Source organism: Molossus molossus, unplaced genomic scaffold (assembly GCF_014108415.1).
Source record: "Molossus molossus isolate mMolMol1 unplaced genomic scaffold, mMolMol1.p scaffold_m16_p_6, whole genome shotgun sequence".
Taxonomy (NCBI): Eukaryota; Metazoa; Chordata; class Mammalia; order Chiroptera; family Molossidae; genus Molossus; species Molossus molossus.
In genome coordinates, this window is record NW_023425399.1 from 62,418,023 (window position 1) to 62,435,432 (window position 17,410).

General features: G+C 38.3%; 1 long non-coding RNA gene across 1 annotated transcript; it reads right to left on the reverse strand.

Moving 5' to 3' along the window:
• Positions 1–353: 353 nt before the first annotated feature.
• Positions 354–13,598, reverse strand: LOC118618951. Its single transcript, XR_004957115.1, has 3 exons — positions 13,487–13,598; positions 10,318–10,473; positions 354–463 (listed from the first exon to the last, which is right to left on the reverse strand). It is a non-coding gene; the product is annotated as an uncharacterized LOC118618951 (long non-coding RNA).
• Between the last annotated feature and the right edge of the window lie 3,812 nt (positions 13,599–17,410).

The following is a 17,410-nucleotide window of genomic DNA, read 5'->3' on the forward strand; positions in this document are numbered from 1 at the left end:
TTAAAATTTCCCCAACATCAAATAAGTGTAACTCAGATTCAAAAACCTGGTTCTTCTCTTATAACTAAATAATAAAAGATAACCAACTCATTAAAATACTCTTAAAAAGTCAATTAGGCAGGTCACAAACACAAAAATAGAAATGGCCAAAAAAAGACACTCAATCTCATTTAAAATTAAGTATATGCAAATTAACTGAATATTCTCTATTTATTTATTAACATAAACCTAAAAGCTTAATAATACCAAATATTTATTATGGTTTAAAACTAGACAGTTTCTTATATTAGTGATAGAAATGTGATTTAGAATATTCTTTTGGGAGCTCAATATGGCAGAACTTACCAAATTTGAAATATGCAAGCCTTTGAGTCAGAAATTTCTCAGCTATGAATTTGTCCTACAGATCCAGTCACAAAGGTATGCCCATGTGTGTGTATAGTAATGGTCACTGCAGTATTATCTGTAATAACAACAACAACAAAAAACAGAAATAACAATCTTACAATAAGGCATATAAATTATGATTCACTCATACAATAGAATATCTATATAGGGATTAAAAAAGAATGAAAATGAGGTTAATCTATATGGGCCAATATAAAAAATAACCAAGAAATATTCCATAAAAGCAGCAGAATGCAAATTAGTGTATCATATGATCTCATTTGTGCAAATAGTTTTTACACAAAAAAACATTAGATAATGATATGTGAATTTAAACTATCTGGAAGGATTCATAAGAAATTGTTCAGAATCATTTTCCTTTACAGAAAAACATTAGAAAATAAGGATGAGTATAAAGGGGAACCTATTTCCAAATAATATATTAAAATATGCATACATATATATTTAAAATATGTGCATATTTCATTTTTAAGCATATTTATATGAGTGATTGCATGGATGTGTTTGTTTACTTGTTTAGTTAGATATTAATGAATATGTCTTGGAAAAAAATAAACCATTGATAAGGAACACATGAAAGAAAAGTGGTTAGGAAAAATTCTGATAGAGCTGCTTTTTGCTGGGTAATAGGCAAAAAGATGGTGCCATTTTAATTCCCTCATCCTCTCTTTTACTATAACTTTTTAGTTATTTTCTCTTGCACCAAAAATTAAAACTAACACTTGAATTTATAACAATCTAGCTCAGATTAATGCCAACTTAATTTTAATATTATATCAAAACAGTTGTCTTTTAAATCAGAGAGGAGAAAATAAGGAGTTACAAATAAAAGTATATTTATATTTTCTATGTACCTATGTAGTTGTCTTTACCAGTGCTTTTAAGGTCTTTTCTATGGATTTGAGTTACTATCTAGTGTCCTTTTATTTCAGCCTAGAGACTCTCTTTTGTATTGTGTAGGGCACATCTGCTAGTAATAAATTCTCTCCATTTTTGTTTATCTGGGAATGTCTTTATTTCTCCTTTATTTTTGAAAGATAGTTATACTGGATATAGAATTCTTGGTTGACAATGTTTTTCTTTCAAATATGTCATCCACTTAATTGTTCCCACCAAAATAAAAAGATAATTATGTGACATGATAGAAGTATTAACTAATGCTATGGTAGTAATCATACTGCAATATATAGGTCTATAAAATCAACATATTATACACCTTAAACTTACATGATGCTATAGATCAATATCTCAATAAAAATAAAATGCAACAAACAAATAAATAAAAAATATAAATTATTCAACTCTCTTATAGCCTCCATTTTTTTCTGATGAGAAATCAACTATTTTTTATATTAAATATCTGTTGTATTAATGAGCTGCTTCTCTCTTGTTCTATTAAAGATTCTCTTTTATAACTTTCTATTTTTCTGTATCTAGGTTTGACTCTCTAAGTTTATCTTAACTGGAAGAATTTGTTGAGCTCCTTGTATATTAGATTAATCTTTTCCATCAAAATTGTCAAGTTTTGAGTCATTATTTTCTTAAATATTCTTCTGCCCTATCTTGTCTCTTCTCCTTCTGAGACTTTTCTTGTGTTTTTGTTGCTCTACCTGATGGTGTCCAACAGGTCTCCTCTTAGCTTCTGTTTATTTTCCATCATTCTTTTTTCTGCTCCTTAAACTAGATAATATCAATTGACCTATCTTAAAGTTCACTAATTCTTCCTTCTGTTTACTCAAATCTGCTTTTGAAACATTTGAATTAATGTTTTATTTTAGTTATTAAACTTTTAAACTCCATAATTTCTATTTGAGTCTTTTTTATCATTTATATCTCTTTGTTGATAATGTCTATTTGGTAAGGCATTATTCTCATTATTTCATTTAATTCTGTGCGTATATAAAATAGTTTATTTAAAATCTTTGTCTAGTAAGTTTAACACCTGGGCTTCCTTAGGAATAGTTTCTATAATTTATTTTTTTCCCCTTCTTATGGGCCTTTTTCTTTTGCATGTCTCATAATTTTTTGTTGAAATTCTATATTATATACTATACTGCTTATATTTTAAATAATAAATGTGAAAACTCAGGAAATTAGATTCTCTCCCCTCCCCAGAATTTTTGTTGTTGCTATTCATTGCTATTGTTGTTATCTGTTTGTTTGGTGACTTTTCTGAACTAATTCTATATTTTATGTTGCATGTGGCCACTAAACTCTCTTCTTGGTTAGTTTTGTAGTCAGCTAATTATTAAAAAGACATTTCTTATATGCCTGGAACCAGTAAGTCTCCTAAGTATTAGCCAAGGGCTCTGTGGGCCTCAGTCAGGAAGTTTATAACTCTGTCTTATCCTCACTTCTCACTCATACAGAGCCTCAAAGTTCGTCAAAAATGAGAGCTCAACTTTTTCCTGAGAATGTGCAGAGCCCTGGGCATGTACACAACCTTTTGAATGAACATGCCTTCTAGAATTACAAGAATATGTTGAAGTTATTTAAATCCCTATAAGGACCTCTTATTCTTCATATTTATCTTTTAAGCTTTTGGGGTAGCCTTTTGTTTGTTCCAACTGTTATCCAGTGCCTTGGGTAGCTGAAATGTTCAACAGTTGCCTCTCATTGTTTTTAACAAATACCCCTAGGGAAAAAGCTGTTCACACCTGGCAAGTTTCCTAGAGTCTTCCAGGGAACCAGCATATTGGTTAAATAATGACTCTTATCAATTTATATATTGAGGAAAGAGTACAGAAACAAGATGGAGTCACCATAGCCAAACTAACAAAATCACTTAAATCAGAATGGGCTGAAACTTGAAGAAGATTTTTTTCTTTTTTACTTTAACTTGCCTGAGGACTTAAACTTTTGAAACTTTCAGTTATTCATCAATGGCTGAAGATATATAAATCTTATAGATAACCCTCTGAAGAACTTAGGAAAGAATGTCCATGTGCCCAGATCACTTGACATTCATTATACAGACCACTTGACTTCTGGACGATAACCATCTTGGCCCAATTCAGAAGCTAAGGTGTAGGACTGATTCTTCTCAAAATCATAAAAACTCTCAACATTTCCTTTACCTTTGTGCCTGGTAGTGTTTCCAGATTTTCAAATTACTAAAACCCTTAAAAAAAACTTTTCGTTAATTTTAGTAAAGGCTTCTGATTTATTTATGCTCAGTTAACAATGCAAATATAGTAAACTTAAAATCACAAATACAAAATGAATAAATTGTTTTAAATAAAACTCAAAATTTTACAGCTTAGAGAAAACCTTTCCAAATTGTTCAGAAATGTAATAAGAAAAATAGATATTTTTCCATATATATTTAGAATGTGAAATGAGGCCTCCAAAGGAAGGCAGCCTTAAGGGCTCCTATGTTATAAAATAGCACTGATGTCCATTATTTATAGAAATTACTTTTTTAAATAGAGGCTATATCATTTTACATATTAAGTTATTTAGCCAACTTTCAGCTTTCTAAGATAAATATAGCATAAATACAACAATGATAACAATAGTTGCAGTTATTGAGAAACTACTTTCCCTGTGTCTTGCAAGTTTTGTCCTTTGATCTTTCCAGGGTCGTTATCTCCATTTTGCAGATGAGGACACTTGACAGGGTGAGGCAGCTAGTTTAAGGCCACACAACAGGGTGGAGGCTGACACCCAAGGCACACTGAGACCCATTCTCTTAACTTATAAAAGGATATGTGATATTTTGTGACATTTATGCTTCTCCAAGGGTGTTTTGTAGAGGTCATTTTAAAGTCATTTGTCTTAATTGATTAAAAAAAATGGCGGCGGAGTGAATTGAAACTACACAGACCATCTCCCAGGACCAAATTGGATTTACAACAAAAATAAAGACAAATCGTAAGGAAGGGGCAACCGAAAGGCAGCCTGGAGGACCACATAACCAGGGACACTGACTCAATTCTGGTAGGCTTGTGAGGACACGAGAGGGGGCCAGGAGCCCACAGTCCGCAGCAGCCTGGGCTGGGACCAGCAGACTCGGCTAGGACCAGGGGACGCGGCTAGAAGCTGCCGCCGCCTTGGCTGCATCCGGCAACTGCAGCTGAGTCCTGTGAACTCGGCTGTGTGCTACTTCCTTGGCTGGTGCCGTAGACTCAGCCACCCTTAGCTGGGAGCAGTGCCCTCGGGTTAAAAGTCCCAGGCAGCTCCACAATGCAGAGTCTGGACAGAGGCTAAATTGGCAGCAGCTACTCACCTTGGGCTCCAGCACAGGGAAGGCAGACTGGACTGGAACTGTGTGGGGACACTCGGGATTTGGAGGGTGCTCAGAGCTTTTGCTGAGTGCAGCCACGCAGGACTGTGGCTCCTTCCCAGGGCCCTGGGGAGAGGCAGCAGCCCCTCCCTCAGAGATTCAACCCCACCTGGTGGACATTGAAATGCTAATTGAGGCCTATTACCAACCAGCATCTGCCAAACCCTCGGAAAATCCTCTTACACTGAGCACCTGAGGGAGTTTTTCAGGCAACTAAGAAACCAAAGTTCTTCAGGTGATCTCTACTAATAGCCTCCAGGCAAAAATAAAACTAGAGGATAACTGTACCATCCCTGGGCTACCAACTATAACCAGGAAACTTAAGACTTGACAGTGGTATTTAAAGTGGGTCCTCCCTGCCTCATCCAAACCCAGGAGAGGAAGCCACAAACAGCAGAACACCAACACCCACAGGGAAAATTTGCCAGACTCTAAAGCCCACTGTAATAGCCAAAATGGTGAAACACAGAAACAAAAGCCAAATGAAATAAAAAGAGACCTCTACCGAAGAAGAGATAAATGAGGTGCAGTTAAGCAAGTTAACAGAACAAGAATTCAGAGCCATGAACTTGAGGAAGCTCAACAGCATGTGTAAGGACATAGAGATGCTGAAAATAAGCCAACTGGAAATTAAAAACCACCAAGAAAAGATTAAAAATGACATATCAGAAATGAAAAACACATTGGAAGGTCTAAAAAGCAGAGTAGAGGAAGCTGAGGACCGAATCAGTGAATTAGAAGACAGGTAGAAAAAATCAACCAATCAGAAAAACAAAAGGAAAAAAGGATTTAAAAACAGGAAGACAGCTTAAGAGAACTGTGGGACAACTGAAAACGTAATAATATTCGTATCATAGGAGTCCCCGAAGAAGAAGAAAATGAGCAAGGGTAAGAGAATATATTCAAAAAAGGGTGACAGAAAACTTCCCTAATTTGGTGAAGGAAGAAGGCATTCACGTTCAAGAAGCACAGAGAGACCCAAGTAAGAAGAACCCAAACAGGCCCACACCAAGACACATAGTAATTAAAATGCCACAAATTAAAGACAAAGAGAGAATCCTAAAAGCAGCAAGAGATAAGCAACAGGTTACCTACAAAGGAAACCCCATAAGGCTCTCAGCTGACTTCTCACAAGAAACACTACAGGCCAGAAGGGAATGGCATGAAGTAATCAAGGTCATGAAAAACAAGGATCTGAATCCAAGACTACTCTACCCAGCAAGGCTATCATTTAAAATAGAAGGTCAAATAAAGAGCTTCCCAGACAAAAAAAAAAAAAAAAAAAAAAGGCTAAAGGAATACATGACCACCAAACAAGCACTGCAAGAAATGTTAAAAGGACAGCTGTAATTAGCAGGAGAAATGGGAGGAAAAACAGAACCACACTAAACAAAAATGGCAATAAATAAGTACATATCAATAATCACCTTGATTGTAAATGGGTTGAATGCTCCCATAAAAAGACACAGAGTAGCTGAATGGATAAGAAAGCATGACTCATTTATATGTTATTTACAAGAGACCCACCTCACAACAAAAGACTCACATAAATTGAAAGTGAAGGGATGGAAAAAAAATCTTCCAAGCAAATGGAAAGGGAAAAAAAGCTGGGGTAGCAATACTCATATCTGATAAAATAGATTTCAAAATGAAGGCCATAACTAGAGACAAAGAAGACCACTACATAATATTAAAAGAATCTATCCAACAGGAAGATATAACCTTGATGAACATATATGTACCCAATATAAAAGCACCAAAATACATTAAAAATCTTCTGGAGGACTTCAAAGGAGAAATCGATAGCAATACAATCATAGCAGGGGACTTCAACACCCCACTGACATCACTGGATAGATCCTCTAGACAAAAAATTAGCAAGGAAACAGAGACTCTAAATGAAGCACTAGACCAAATGGATTTAATAGATATATACAGAGAATTACACCCCAAAACTACAGAATACACATTCTTCACAAGTGCACATGGGACATTCTCAAAGACAGACCACATGTTAAAGCACAAACTAAATCTCTACAAGTTCAAGCAGACTGAAATCATATCAAGCATTTTCTCAGATCATAATGGCATGAAACTAGAAATCAATTGCAAGAAGAACATACAAAGACATTTGAACACATGGAAACTAAATAGCATGTTATGAAACAATGAATGGGTCACTGAGGAGATCAAGGAAGAAATTAAAACCTTCCTGGAAATCAATGAAAATGAAGACACAACAACACAAAATCTATGGGATGCAGCGAAAGCAGTTCTGAGAGGGAAGTTCATAGCACTACAGGCCTACCTCAAAAAAACAAGAAAAATCTCTAATAGACTATCTGACCTCACAACTTAAAGAACTAGAGAGCAAACAAAAAGAAAACCCCAGAGCAAGTAGAAGGAAGAAAATAGTAAAGATCAGAGCAGAAATAAATGACATAGAGACCAAAAATACAATTCAAAACATCAATGAAACATAGAGCTGGTTTTTCGAAAAGAAAAACAAGATTGATGGACTCTTAGCTAGACTCACCAAGAAACAAAGAGAGAGAACCCAAATAACAAAATCAGAAATGAAAGAGGAGAAGTAACAACCAACACCCCGGAAATACAAAAGATCGTTAACAACTACTATGAACAATTATATGGCAACAAATTCGACAATCTAAGTGAAATGGACAAATTTCTAGAAACACATAGTCTCCCAAAACTGGGCCAGGAAGAGATAGAAAACTTGAACAGACCAATAACAACAGAAGAAATTGAAGAGGTAATCAAGACTCTCCCGGCAAACCAAAGCCCAGGCCCGGATGACTTCACGGGGGAGGTTTACAGAACATTCAAAGAAGAACTGACACCCATTCTCCTCAAACTATTTCAAAAAATTCAAGAAGAAGGAAGACTTCCAAACTTGTTTTATGAAGCCAGCATAATTCTAATTCCAAAACCAGAAAAAGCCACTACGAAGAAAGAAAACTACAGGCCAATATTTCTGATGAACATAGATGCCAAATCCTGAACAAAATACTAGCAAATCGGATTCAGCAATACACCAGAAAAATTATCCAGAATGACCAAGTGGGATTCATCCCAGGGATGCAAGGTTGGTACAATATTCGCAAATCAATAAACATGATACACCGCATATATAATATGAAGAATAAAAACCACATGATCATATCAATAGATGCCGAAAAAGCCTTCAACAAAATCCAGCATCCATTTCTGATAAAAACACTCAGCAATGTGGGAATAGAGGAATCATATCTAGACATCATAAAGGTCATATATAAAAGACCTACAGCCAACATTATACTCAATAGGCAAAAACTAAAAGCATTTCCCTTAAGAACAGGAACAAGGCAAAGATGCCCACTTTTGCCACTCTTATTTAACATGGTACTGAAAGTCTTAGCCACAGCAATCAGACAGGAAGAAAAACTAAAAGAGATCCAAATTGGAAAGGAGGAAGTGAAACTGTCATTATTTGCAGATAACATATTATACGTAGAAAACCCCAAAGACTCCAACAAAAATTTACTAGACTTAATAAATGAATTTGGCAAAGTAGCAGGATACAAAATTAACATCAAGAAATCGATGGCATTCTTATACACCAATGATGAACTCACAGAAAGAGAAACTAAGAAAACAATCCCATTTACCACTGTGGCAAAAAAATTAAGATACCTAGAAATAAATTTAACCAAAGTAATAAAGGACCTATTTGTAGAAAACTACAGGTCATTGAAAAAAAGAAATAGAGGAAGATATAAAAAAAGTGGAAGCACATACCCTGTTCATGGATTGGGAGAATTAACATCATTAAAATGTCCATATTACCCAAAGCAATCTATAAATTCAATGGAATCCCCATCAAAATACCAACGGCATACTTTACAGAATTAGAACAAGTACTTCAAAAGTTCATATGGAATCAAAAAAGACCCCGAATAGCCACAGCAATCTTGAAAAGGAAGAACAAAGTTGGAGGGATCACATTACCAAATTTCAGGTTATACTACAAAGCCACCGTAATCAAAACAGCCTGGTACTGGCACAAGAACAGGTATATAGACAAGTGGAACAGAAAAGAGAACCCAGAAATGAACCCAAGATAATATGCTCAATTAATATTTGACAAAGGTGGCAAGAGCGTACAGTGGAGTAAGGACAGCCTCTTTAATAAATGGTGCTGGGAAAATTGGACAGCTACATGCAGAAAAATAAAACTAGACTATCAACTTACACCATACACAAGAATAAACTCAAAATGGAGAAAAGATTTAAATGTGACTCATGAATCCATAAAAATCCTAGAAGAAACTGTAGGCAACAAAATTTTCAGACATCTTACACAGCAGAATTTTCACTGATACATCACCTAAGGCAATAGAAACAAAGGAGAAAATGAACACATGGGACTACATCAAACTCAAAAGCTTCTGCACAGTGAAAGATACAATCATCAAAACGAAAAGGCTACCCACTGTATGGGAGAGCATAACTGCCAATGATATATCAGATAAGGGGTTAATTTTCAATATATATAGAGTGCTCATACAACTTCACAAAAGGAAGACAAAGAACCCAATTAAAAAATGGGCAGAGGAACTAAGTAGACACCTCTCCAAACAGGACATACAAATGGCTAAGAGACATGTGAAGAAATGCTCAACATCACTAATCATCTGAGAGATGAAAATTAAAACAACAATGAGGTATCACCTCACACCTGTCAGAATGGCCGCCATCAACAAATCATCAAACAACAAGTGGTTGGCGAGGGTGTGGGGAAAAGGGAACTCTAGGACACTGCTGATGAGAATGCAGACTAGTGCAGCCACTATGGAAAACAATATGGTGTTACATCAAACAATTAAAAATTGAACTTTCATTTGATCCAGTGATTCCACTTCTTGGAATATACCCTAAGAAGACTGAAACACCAATCAGGAAGAATATATGCACCCCCATGTTTGTAGCAGCACTATTTACAATAGCTAAGATCTGGAAACAGCCCAGGTGTCCATCAGTAGACGAATGGATAAAAAAAGCTGTGGTACATATACACAATGGAGTACTACGCAGCTGTAAGAAAGAAAGATCTCTTATCCTTTGAGACTACATGTAGGGACCTGGAAAGTATTATCCTAAGTGAAACAAGCCAAACAGAGAAAGACAAGTATCATATGATCTCACTTATTTGTGGAATATAATGATCATAACAGTCTGAGGAATGGGGTAGTCCCAGAGACGTGGAAGTGGGGTACAGACTGACCATCCCCAGAAGAGGGGGTGGTGGGGGAGAGATAAACCACAAAACTTATATGCATGTATGCATGAACAGTGGACATGGACAACAAACTGGGGACAGGGCAGGGAGGGGGGAGGGGGGAATCAGTGGGGGGAAAAGGAGAAACATCTGTAACAAAAATTAATTAAAAAAATAATAATAAAATCATTTGTCTTATTTGGGGCATATTTTTATTTTTTCCTATAAGATCTTACCTAAGGGGCAAGGAGCTGGTGGTCCAGAGAGCAGCAAATGTATCTCTAAATGTACTGACATTTGTTTAATGGAAACTTGGACAAAATGGGAGAACAGCAGGACTACTCACACATCTTGTGTTATTCTAGCCTGGAAGGAGTTCTTCTCCTGCCCAAATAACTCTGTGGAGGTAGGCATGGCAGGACTTTCCCAGTTTGAGCACTGAAAGTCTCACATTCCAGGAAACTTCTTAGCCACAGGCAAACATGTTGGTTATTTACCCCATCTGTAGGTGATGTGAGAAAATAGCAGACAGCACCCTGAAGTCAGTCTCCACTAAGTTGTCATTTGCATATTACCACATTTTTACTTCCTTTTCTGCTGAGGAGAAATCCTCTTTTGTCAAGAAAAACATTACCTTCATTGGATAAGTCTTGAAACAAGAAATTCAGGATCTGGTTGTGTCCCAAGAACCAGGAAAATATCCATGAAGAGCCCCTGAAAAGGAGGGTCTTTCCATATCTCTACCAGCAAACAGTACATGCCCTACTCAAGCTCCCACCCCAAGTGTAGGCAGACTTACACTTTACTCTGGGCATATGACCACTTAGGGTGGTGATTTGACCCGCTAAAATCTGCCTTGCACTTGGATGTCTATATATTAATCATTGGTGAAGCATTCTGGGTACATACAGACCCTATGTATCAGTACTAAAAACATAAAATAAAATCAGACAAAAACTCAAACTCACCAATCACCTAAATGTTTGGCACTGTGTTGACAAACCTGAAGATGTTTGTACTGAGATCCCCAATGCTGTCCTCTCTCACTCTTCCTTCATTTGGTTAACTCAAACACCTCCTTCAGATCCCAGCATAAGTTTCACTTCATCTGAGAAGACTTCCCAGATCTGTCACTGTTGACCACATACACACTCACATAGTACCAGGCACTCTCCTTTTACAACATCTTCACATCATCATCCAATTACCCACTCATTTGTCCTGATAGTTTCAATGGACAGGGCTGTGTCTGCCCTGTTCACAGTTCTACCCCTAGCACCTAGCACACAAGTCCTAACACATCACAGGTATACATTTAATAGCTCTGGAGTGAACACTCAGTGGCCTGTATTCAATTCAACCAAATGTTCTTGACCTAACTTACAAGTGCCTGTCATGTTAAACTTATCAAGAAACCAGATATGCCCTGGCCAGTTTGGCTTAGCAGTTAGAGCATTGGCCCACACACCAAAGAGTTGCGGGTTTGATTCCAGGCAAGGGCACATACCTCCGTTGCGATTTGATCTCCAGCCCTAGTTGGGATCATGCAAGAGGCAACCAATTGATGTGTCTCTCTCACATCAATATTTCTCTCTCTCTTCCTCTCTCCCTTCCTCCCTCCCTCCCACCTTCCTACTCTGTCAGGAAAGGAAAAATATCCTCCAGTGAGGATTGAAAAAAAAAAAGAAGAAACCAGATATTTTTATTCTTACTGGATGTTTGTCTCTGTACTTCTGGAAAAAAATAAAAGGAAAAGTGAATGAATAACTAGATTGATCCTAATTGACTATCACAGAACTCTGAAGTATTCAGACTATGTGTTATTATTTCATTTTATAAATGAGAAAAATTAATTGAGAGCTGAAATGTGAGAAAAGAAGAGGTGAGGATATCCTCTGGCTGCCATCAGAAGGCCAGGCACAGCTGCGGACAGAGCATGGGCGTGCTCAACTACTGGCTCTGTTAGAAATCCAGAGGCAGACAACACATGATCTCCAGCAGACTGAATGGGAAAAGTCGAGCTAGGTCTCATCAACAGCATTTGTAGGGATGTCCTTCTATTTTACCTCTTGCCCTCTTATTACTTATCCTCAGGGCTGCCAGGAAGCCAAACAGAATGCAGAGCAGCTGAATTTAAAATATTTTTATGCCATTATTTTATCTAGTATAATAAATTAAAAGCATATAGGTTTGGTTTTAAACTAATACACTGGGATTTAGGATTAGAGATTTTGTTCTCTCTCTTGATTGGACTTTTGTTTTAAAAACATCAGTTGCATTCAAGGTTGAGTAAACAATAAATATTTTATTTTAGTTAAGTGTTCAGTAAATTAGCATGGTTCACTCCCTTATCAGTTCACAGCTCTCTTCATTCCTAGTCCCAAAAGAAAACACAATTAGCTGCCCACCACATCACGTTGGCCCCAGGCTGGAACACCTCGGGTGTTACACACATGTGGCAGCACCTGACCACTGGTGGGAAGGGTGACATGGAGATCTTTGCATAAATCTAGCTCAGGCTACCAAAGGGCTCGCAGACTCCCCAGATGCTGGCTGGTGGAAAAGCACACCACGTAGCACTTGTTTCGGGAAGATAAACAAAGCAGGATGAATGGGAGGTAGGAAGCTTGTCCCAAGGTATTCACTACATTAGACAATGCAGAAAAATGTTGGCTTACTATCCCAAGTTTCTACCTGCCAAGTCAGCTCTGGCACAAGACCACCAGAGTTCTCTTTTCATCATCTTTTAAGAGGCTCAACACGTGGAAAATAAGTGATGATATGCTGATACAGAGAAACTTCATCCTAGTAACCCCTTAGGAGACCTCCTTCCCCCGGGAGCCTTTCCTGATCACCAAGGCAGAGCTCGGGGTGAGTCCTGTCCCTGTGTATAAAGAGCAGCACTTAGCTTTCTATTTTATAAATTGCATGTTGCCATATTTCCTCCCCAACTGGACTGTGAACTTGGGGGCAGAGGTTTGCCTTAGTTACCTTTCTGTTCAAGCACCAGCTCCTAGCAAGAACCTTATGCATACCCTGGGTTCAATGACCTGTATTTAGATCCTACCTACATATAAACATCCTGTACTCAATAAACATTTGTTGAACTAAACCAAGAATGGTTATGTCTAGCACAGAGAACATGGTTTTTCAGGGACCTAGAAACCAAATAATTTGAAAACAAATCTTTATCCTTGTCTTAATCATGGGGTTTATATTCACATAGTTTTGGGGTTTTCATGGCTTTCTTCTTCCTTTTACTGCTGATCATGCCATTGCCCTGCACCATCTAGAGTGTAGGCCATGGGTATTTGATTGTCATGGGTTTGTTAATACATCTACACTCAGAACTGACATACTTTCTGATGTCACTGGTAAGGAGAAGCCATGTGGCAGGGCCTCAGATATCAAGAGCATTCACAGGACCTCCCTATTTCATTTTCTTCTCCCAAGGAAAGAGTCGTAATCATAATGAAGTATGTGAATTCAAGAGCCCACTTGCACAGTGTACTTACTCAGACTGAGTGTGGTGATCCAGGGGCCAGCCACTGGCCTGGAGTAGGGCTAGGATGTGTCCTCATTCTCCACTTGGCATATCTTTCACTGCTTACAGCAATTTTAGGCAAAACCTAAACAGCAAGGATAAAACTCACATTATTGGCAAACTTCATTTTTATGTCACCCTCATTCATCACTTATTTATATATTTAACAAATGTTTATTGAGCACCAACTAGGTGCTATGCTAAATGCCATATGGATACTAACGTGAAATAAAAGAGGGTTCCTCACCAAGGTGCCTACAGGACAAGTTTGCATAGAAAGAACTGATAAAATCATGGGATTCACATGGAAAAATAAGGGCAAGAACATTCTTGAGAAAGAAATGTGTACAAAGGGTGGGAAGAGAAAGAGAAATCTTAGAAGGAGTAGTGGGACATATGGAAAGAAGAGGAGAATACCTACTGTGAACAATCCACTGGGGCCCAGCTTTGTTCATTTATTCCACGATCTTTGTGCTGGGTTCAAGACCACAGGAGATGAAGCAGGGCCATGACTCCAAGAGCCACAAGGAGCTACAGGCCAGATGAGAAGCAACTAGCAACTAGCTGCCCAGGACCAGCCCTGCTAATCAAGGGCCAATGTCTTGCAGAGGATAGAAAAATTAGCCCAATATTCAGTGGCTTATGCTAGCTTACCTGGAGATTGCTTATAAGTACTTTAACTAGGTTACTCAGTAACATGGTTTACCCTACATTAGCTAAAGCCCAGGCTATGTTCAACAGGTGTTCAATTTGTTACCATGACTCTAATAGATCAAAACTCATAAACCCTTCCAAACATACTTCCCACACTCTCTCTCTATTTGTCTCCAATACCACACCTCCAAAAAACTGATCAGCCTTTCCTTCCTAATTAAAAGTATATGTCTAACTTGACCAGTGCATGTTACTCACACAGGTAATTTGTCTCATTACCCAGACCATGGTGAGCAACATGGTTTGTTAAGGCCAGTTCACATACTTAGGCAGTGGTTTTCAACCTGTGTTGCGACCCTTTTGGGGGTTGAATGACCCTTTCACAGGGGTTGTCTAAGACTATTGGAAAACATGTATTTCTGATGGCGATTTATAACAGTAGCAAAATGACAGTTATGAAGTAGCAACAAAAATAATTTTATGGTTGGGGATCACCACAACATGCAGAACTGTATTAAAGGGTTGTAGCATTAGGAAGGTTGAGAACCACTGTTGAGGGCTCGCAGAATGCCATTCTGCCTCCACAGGCTATTCACATCCCACATTTGAAATGCAGCTTTGATCCCTTCTGTGACAGTTTTCTGCACGGGTGTTGAATTCAGTTAAAAGTGAAAGAATAAATGAGACTAATGAGATCCAAGAGGGGAGACCCAGGACATCAAAAGCATTCGAAGGAGAGAAGATAGAATAATCAGCCTTCATAAAACTCCACCAAATGGCTTTGAACCATTCCTTGGGCAACCAAAGATGCTTTGTGCCACATTTTTCTCATTTCTGAATAATGGCCAGGAGTTTTTAATTAGGATCATCTATCCCGTTTAACCTCCTTTGATGGAAATCATTGAAAGTACTACCTGGTTTCTTTCTCCTGAGTTTCAAGTATTCAAAATATGTCACATTTGTTCATTCTCATACAGGAATTCATAGTCAAATTTTCTTCACTTTACATCATGTCAAAATTTAAACATTAAAAGAAAAAGGAAAGCTAACTGAAGGACAAATGATAGTAGCAATGCCGAGAGATCAGGAGAACGGTAGGGATGAGACTTGAGGTCTGCCTGTGTAACCTAAGGTACAACCATGTCACACACGCATTAACTGAACTCCAAGCCAAGACAGCTGTGAGTCACTGTGAAGGCCTTCAGTTTCTGGGGCACTCACTGAGTTGGATTCCTGAGCAAACAAAGAGCTGTTGTGTTTCATATTTTTGTTGGACACCCAAGTGTCTTTGAAAAAGGATGAGTATCTACTAGTAGATTAACATTAAGAAATAAGATTAGGGAGAGGGAAAAACAAGAGAGGCTGTGTAATGGCAGTTCTTCAGTCGTTCAAAAGCTCAGCCTAACAAACTATGGGCCACTGAGCGACTCCTGCTCCCTCCTACAACATTAACAGTCCTGGAGCAGAAGGGAGACATGTGCGCTGGCACCAGGAGAGCCTCCGAGGCTGGGGCTGCAGGGAGGCCCTGCTCTGCCCCAGAGTGTTGACCCACCCTCCAGCCCTGCCCCTTCCAGCATTGCTCAACCCAGTCAAGCCTGTTCAACAGATTCTTTCTGAAATAGTCTCTTTGATGCAGCTTCATTCTGTGTCCAGTGACATGAAAGAGATACTGATGCTGATTATCAAAGGCATGTGCGCCAACACCGAGCAGCGAATGCCTGAGGGATGTAACTTTATCTCTTCCTCTGACTTCAACATCCTCCCTCGGCTGTGCAGGGCTCAGGGTCGGGTGGTTAGTAGCACATCTTATTTTCCCTACTAATTTCACAGCAGATATTAATCTGAGTAGGGGGAACATGAATTAATACCACAAGCTTGTAGGTCACACTCAAGTAAACACGCGCCATGGAACTAAACACCATGGATGCTGAGAGAGGGATGGCACTCAGGTCTCCCACGGGGGTAGGTTTGACTGCAGGATCCTCTCAGCATCGAGGCCTCTCTCCAGAGTCCATCATGTGGAGAGTGCCCATTATGTCATCCCATGGAACTGTGGGCCGAGCATCTCCTTGGAATAGAAGATCTGGCACCTTTCTGTACTGGGCTAATTCTTTTCTTTTCTAGATATTCAAGATATGAAATGTCTGACCGTGGGGGTATTAGATAAATCTGCAATAGTATACAACCATTAAAAATAACATTCAGAAGAATATTCCATAACAGACAAAAATACACATCCTATATCACTAAAGGAAACAATGGAGTACAAAACGGTATGTGCAGAATGATTTTAGTTTTATAAAAATAAAATACAGTAAACAGAGGAGCATGTGTTTCTGTCCGCACAAAAGAAAGTCTGAGAGGAGTTCTACCAAACCGGCAACAAAGGTATGACTGAGTATGGGACACATATGGCTTGCTTTCAGTCTTCCTTTGCTTGTGTATACTTTTTAATTTGTCCACAAAGTGCATTATTTCCTTAAGCTATACAAGTTTAGGATTTGACTGACTAATGCATAGTAAGGAAAAAAAAACCTGTCCTTTTAAAGAAACTGTCTGTAGAACATTAGAACATGGTGACAGACAAATGGATAAGTTTTAATTGCTTTTTATGCTTTTTTTTTTAAAGAGCCAATAATATAACACACTTTTTCACGTGTGCTAATTAGACCTGCTGAATCACCTACCTCTTGGCACCAGAAGCCAGCAGAATAGAAATCTCAAATTCATTGTGAAAATCAGGAGGCCAAAATTGTTCCCACTCTCTATCCCAGGCTCTTCACAGAGGAATGCATGAGGACCACACACCTTTGTGGTTCTGGGATTAAATGAGGTAATGAAGGGAAACTGTCAATCAAATCTCACCATATAAGAGTGGTTCCTGGTTCTATCGTCAGCTGTGTGGTATCTGGGAATGATTGTCACACCTGACCCACACCAGCCTAACCTTCTATCTACCATGAACCTCTTCTGTTGAGGCAGGTGTGAGTTTCAAACTTGAGTAGAAGGAAGTCAGATGCCCCTCTTCTATGGTCTCAATGAAGACAGTTGGGCCATTGAAGATTCTGAGGGGCCTGAGAACTCATTTAACAGCAGAAGGACACAGGAAGGAGAAACCCAGGAAAGACTAAGAACAAAGAGAGTTAATAAATAGATGAGGGTCTTCAGTATCTGGCCCATTGAAGTCATCATTACAATGAACAGGATGAAAAATAAAATATTTATTAAATAACATGAGAGT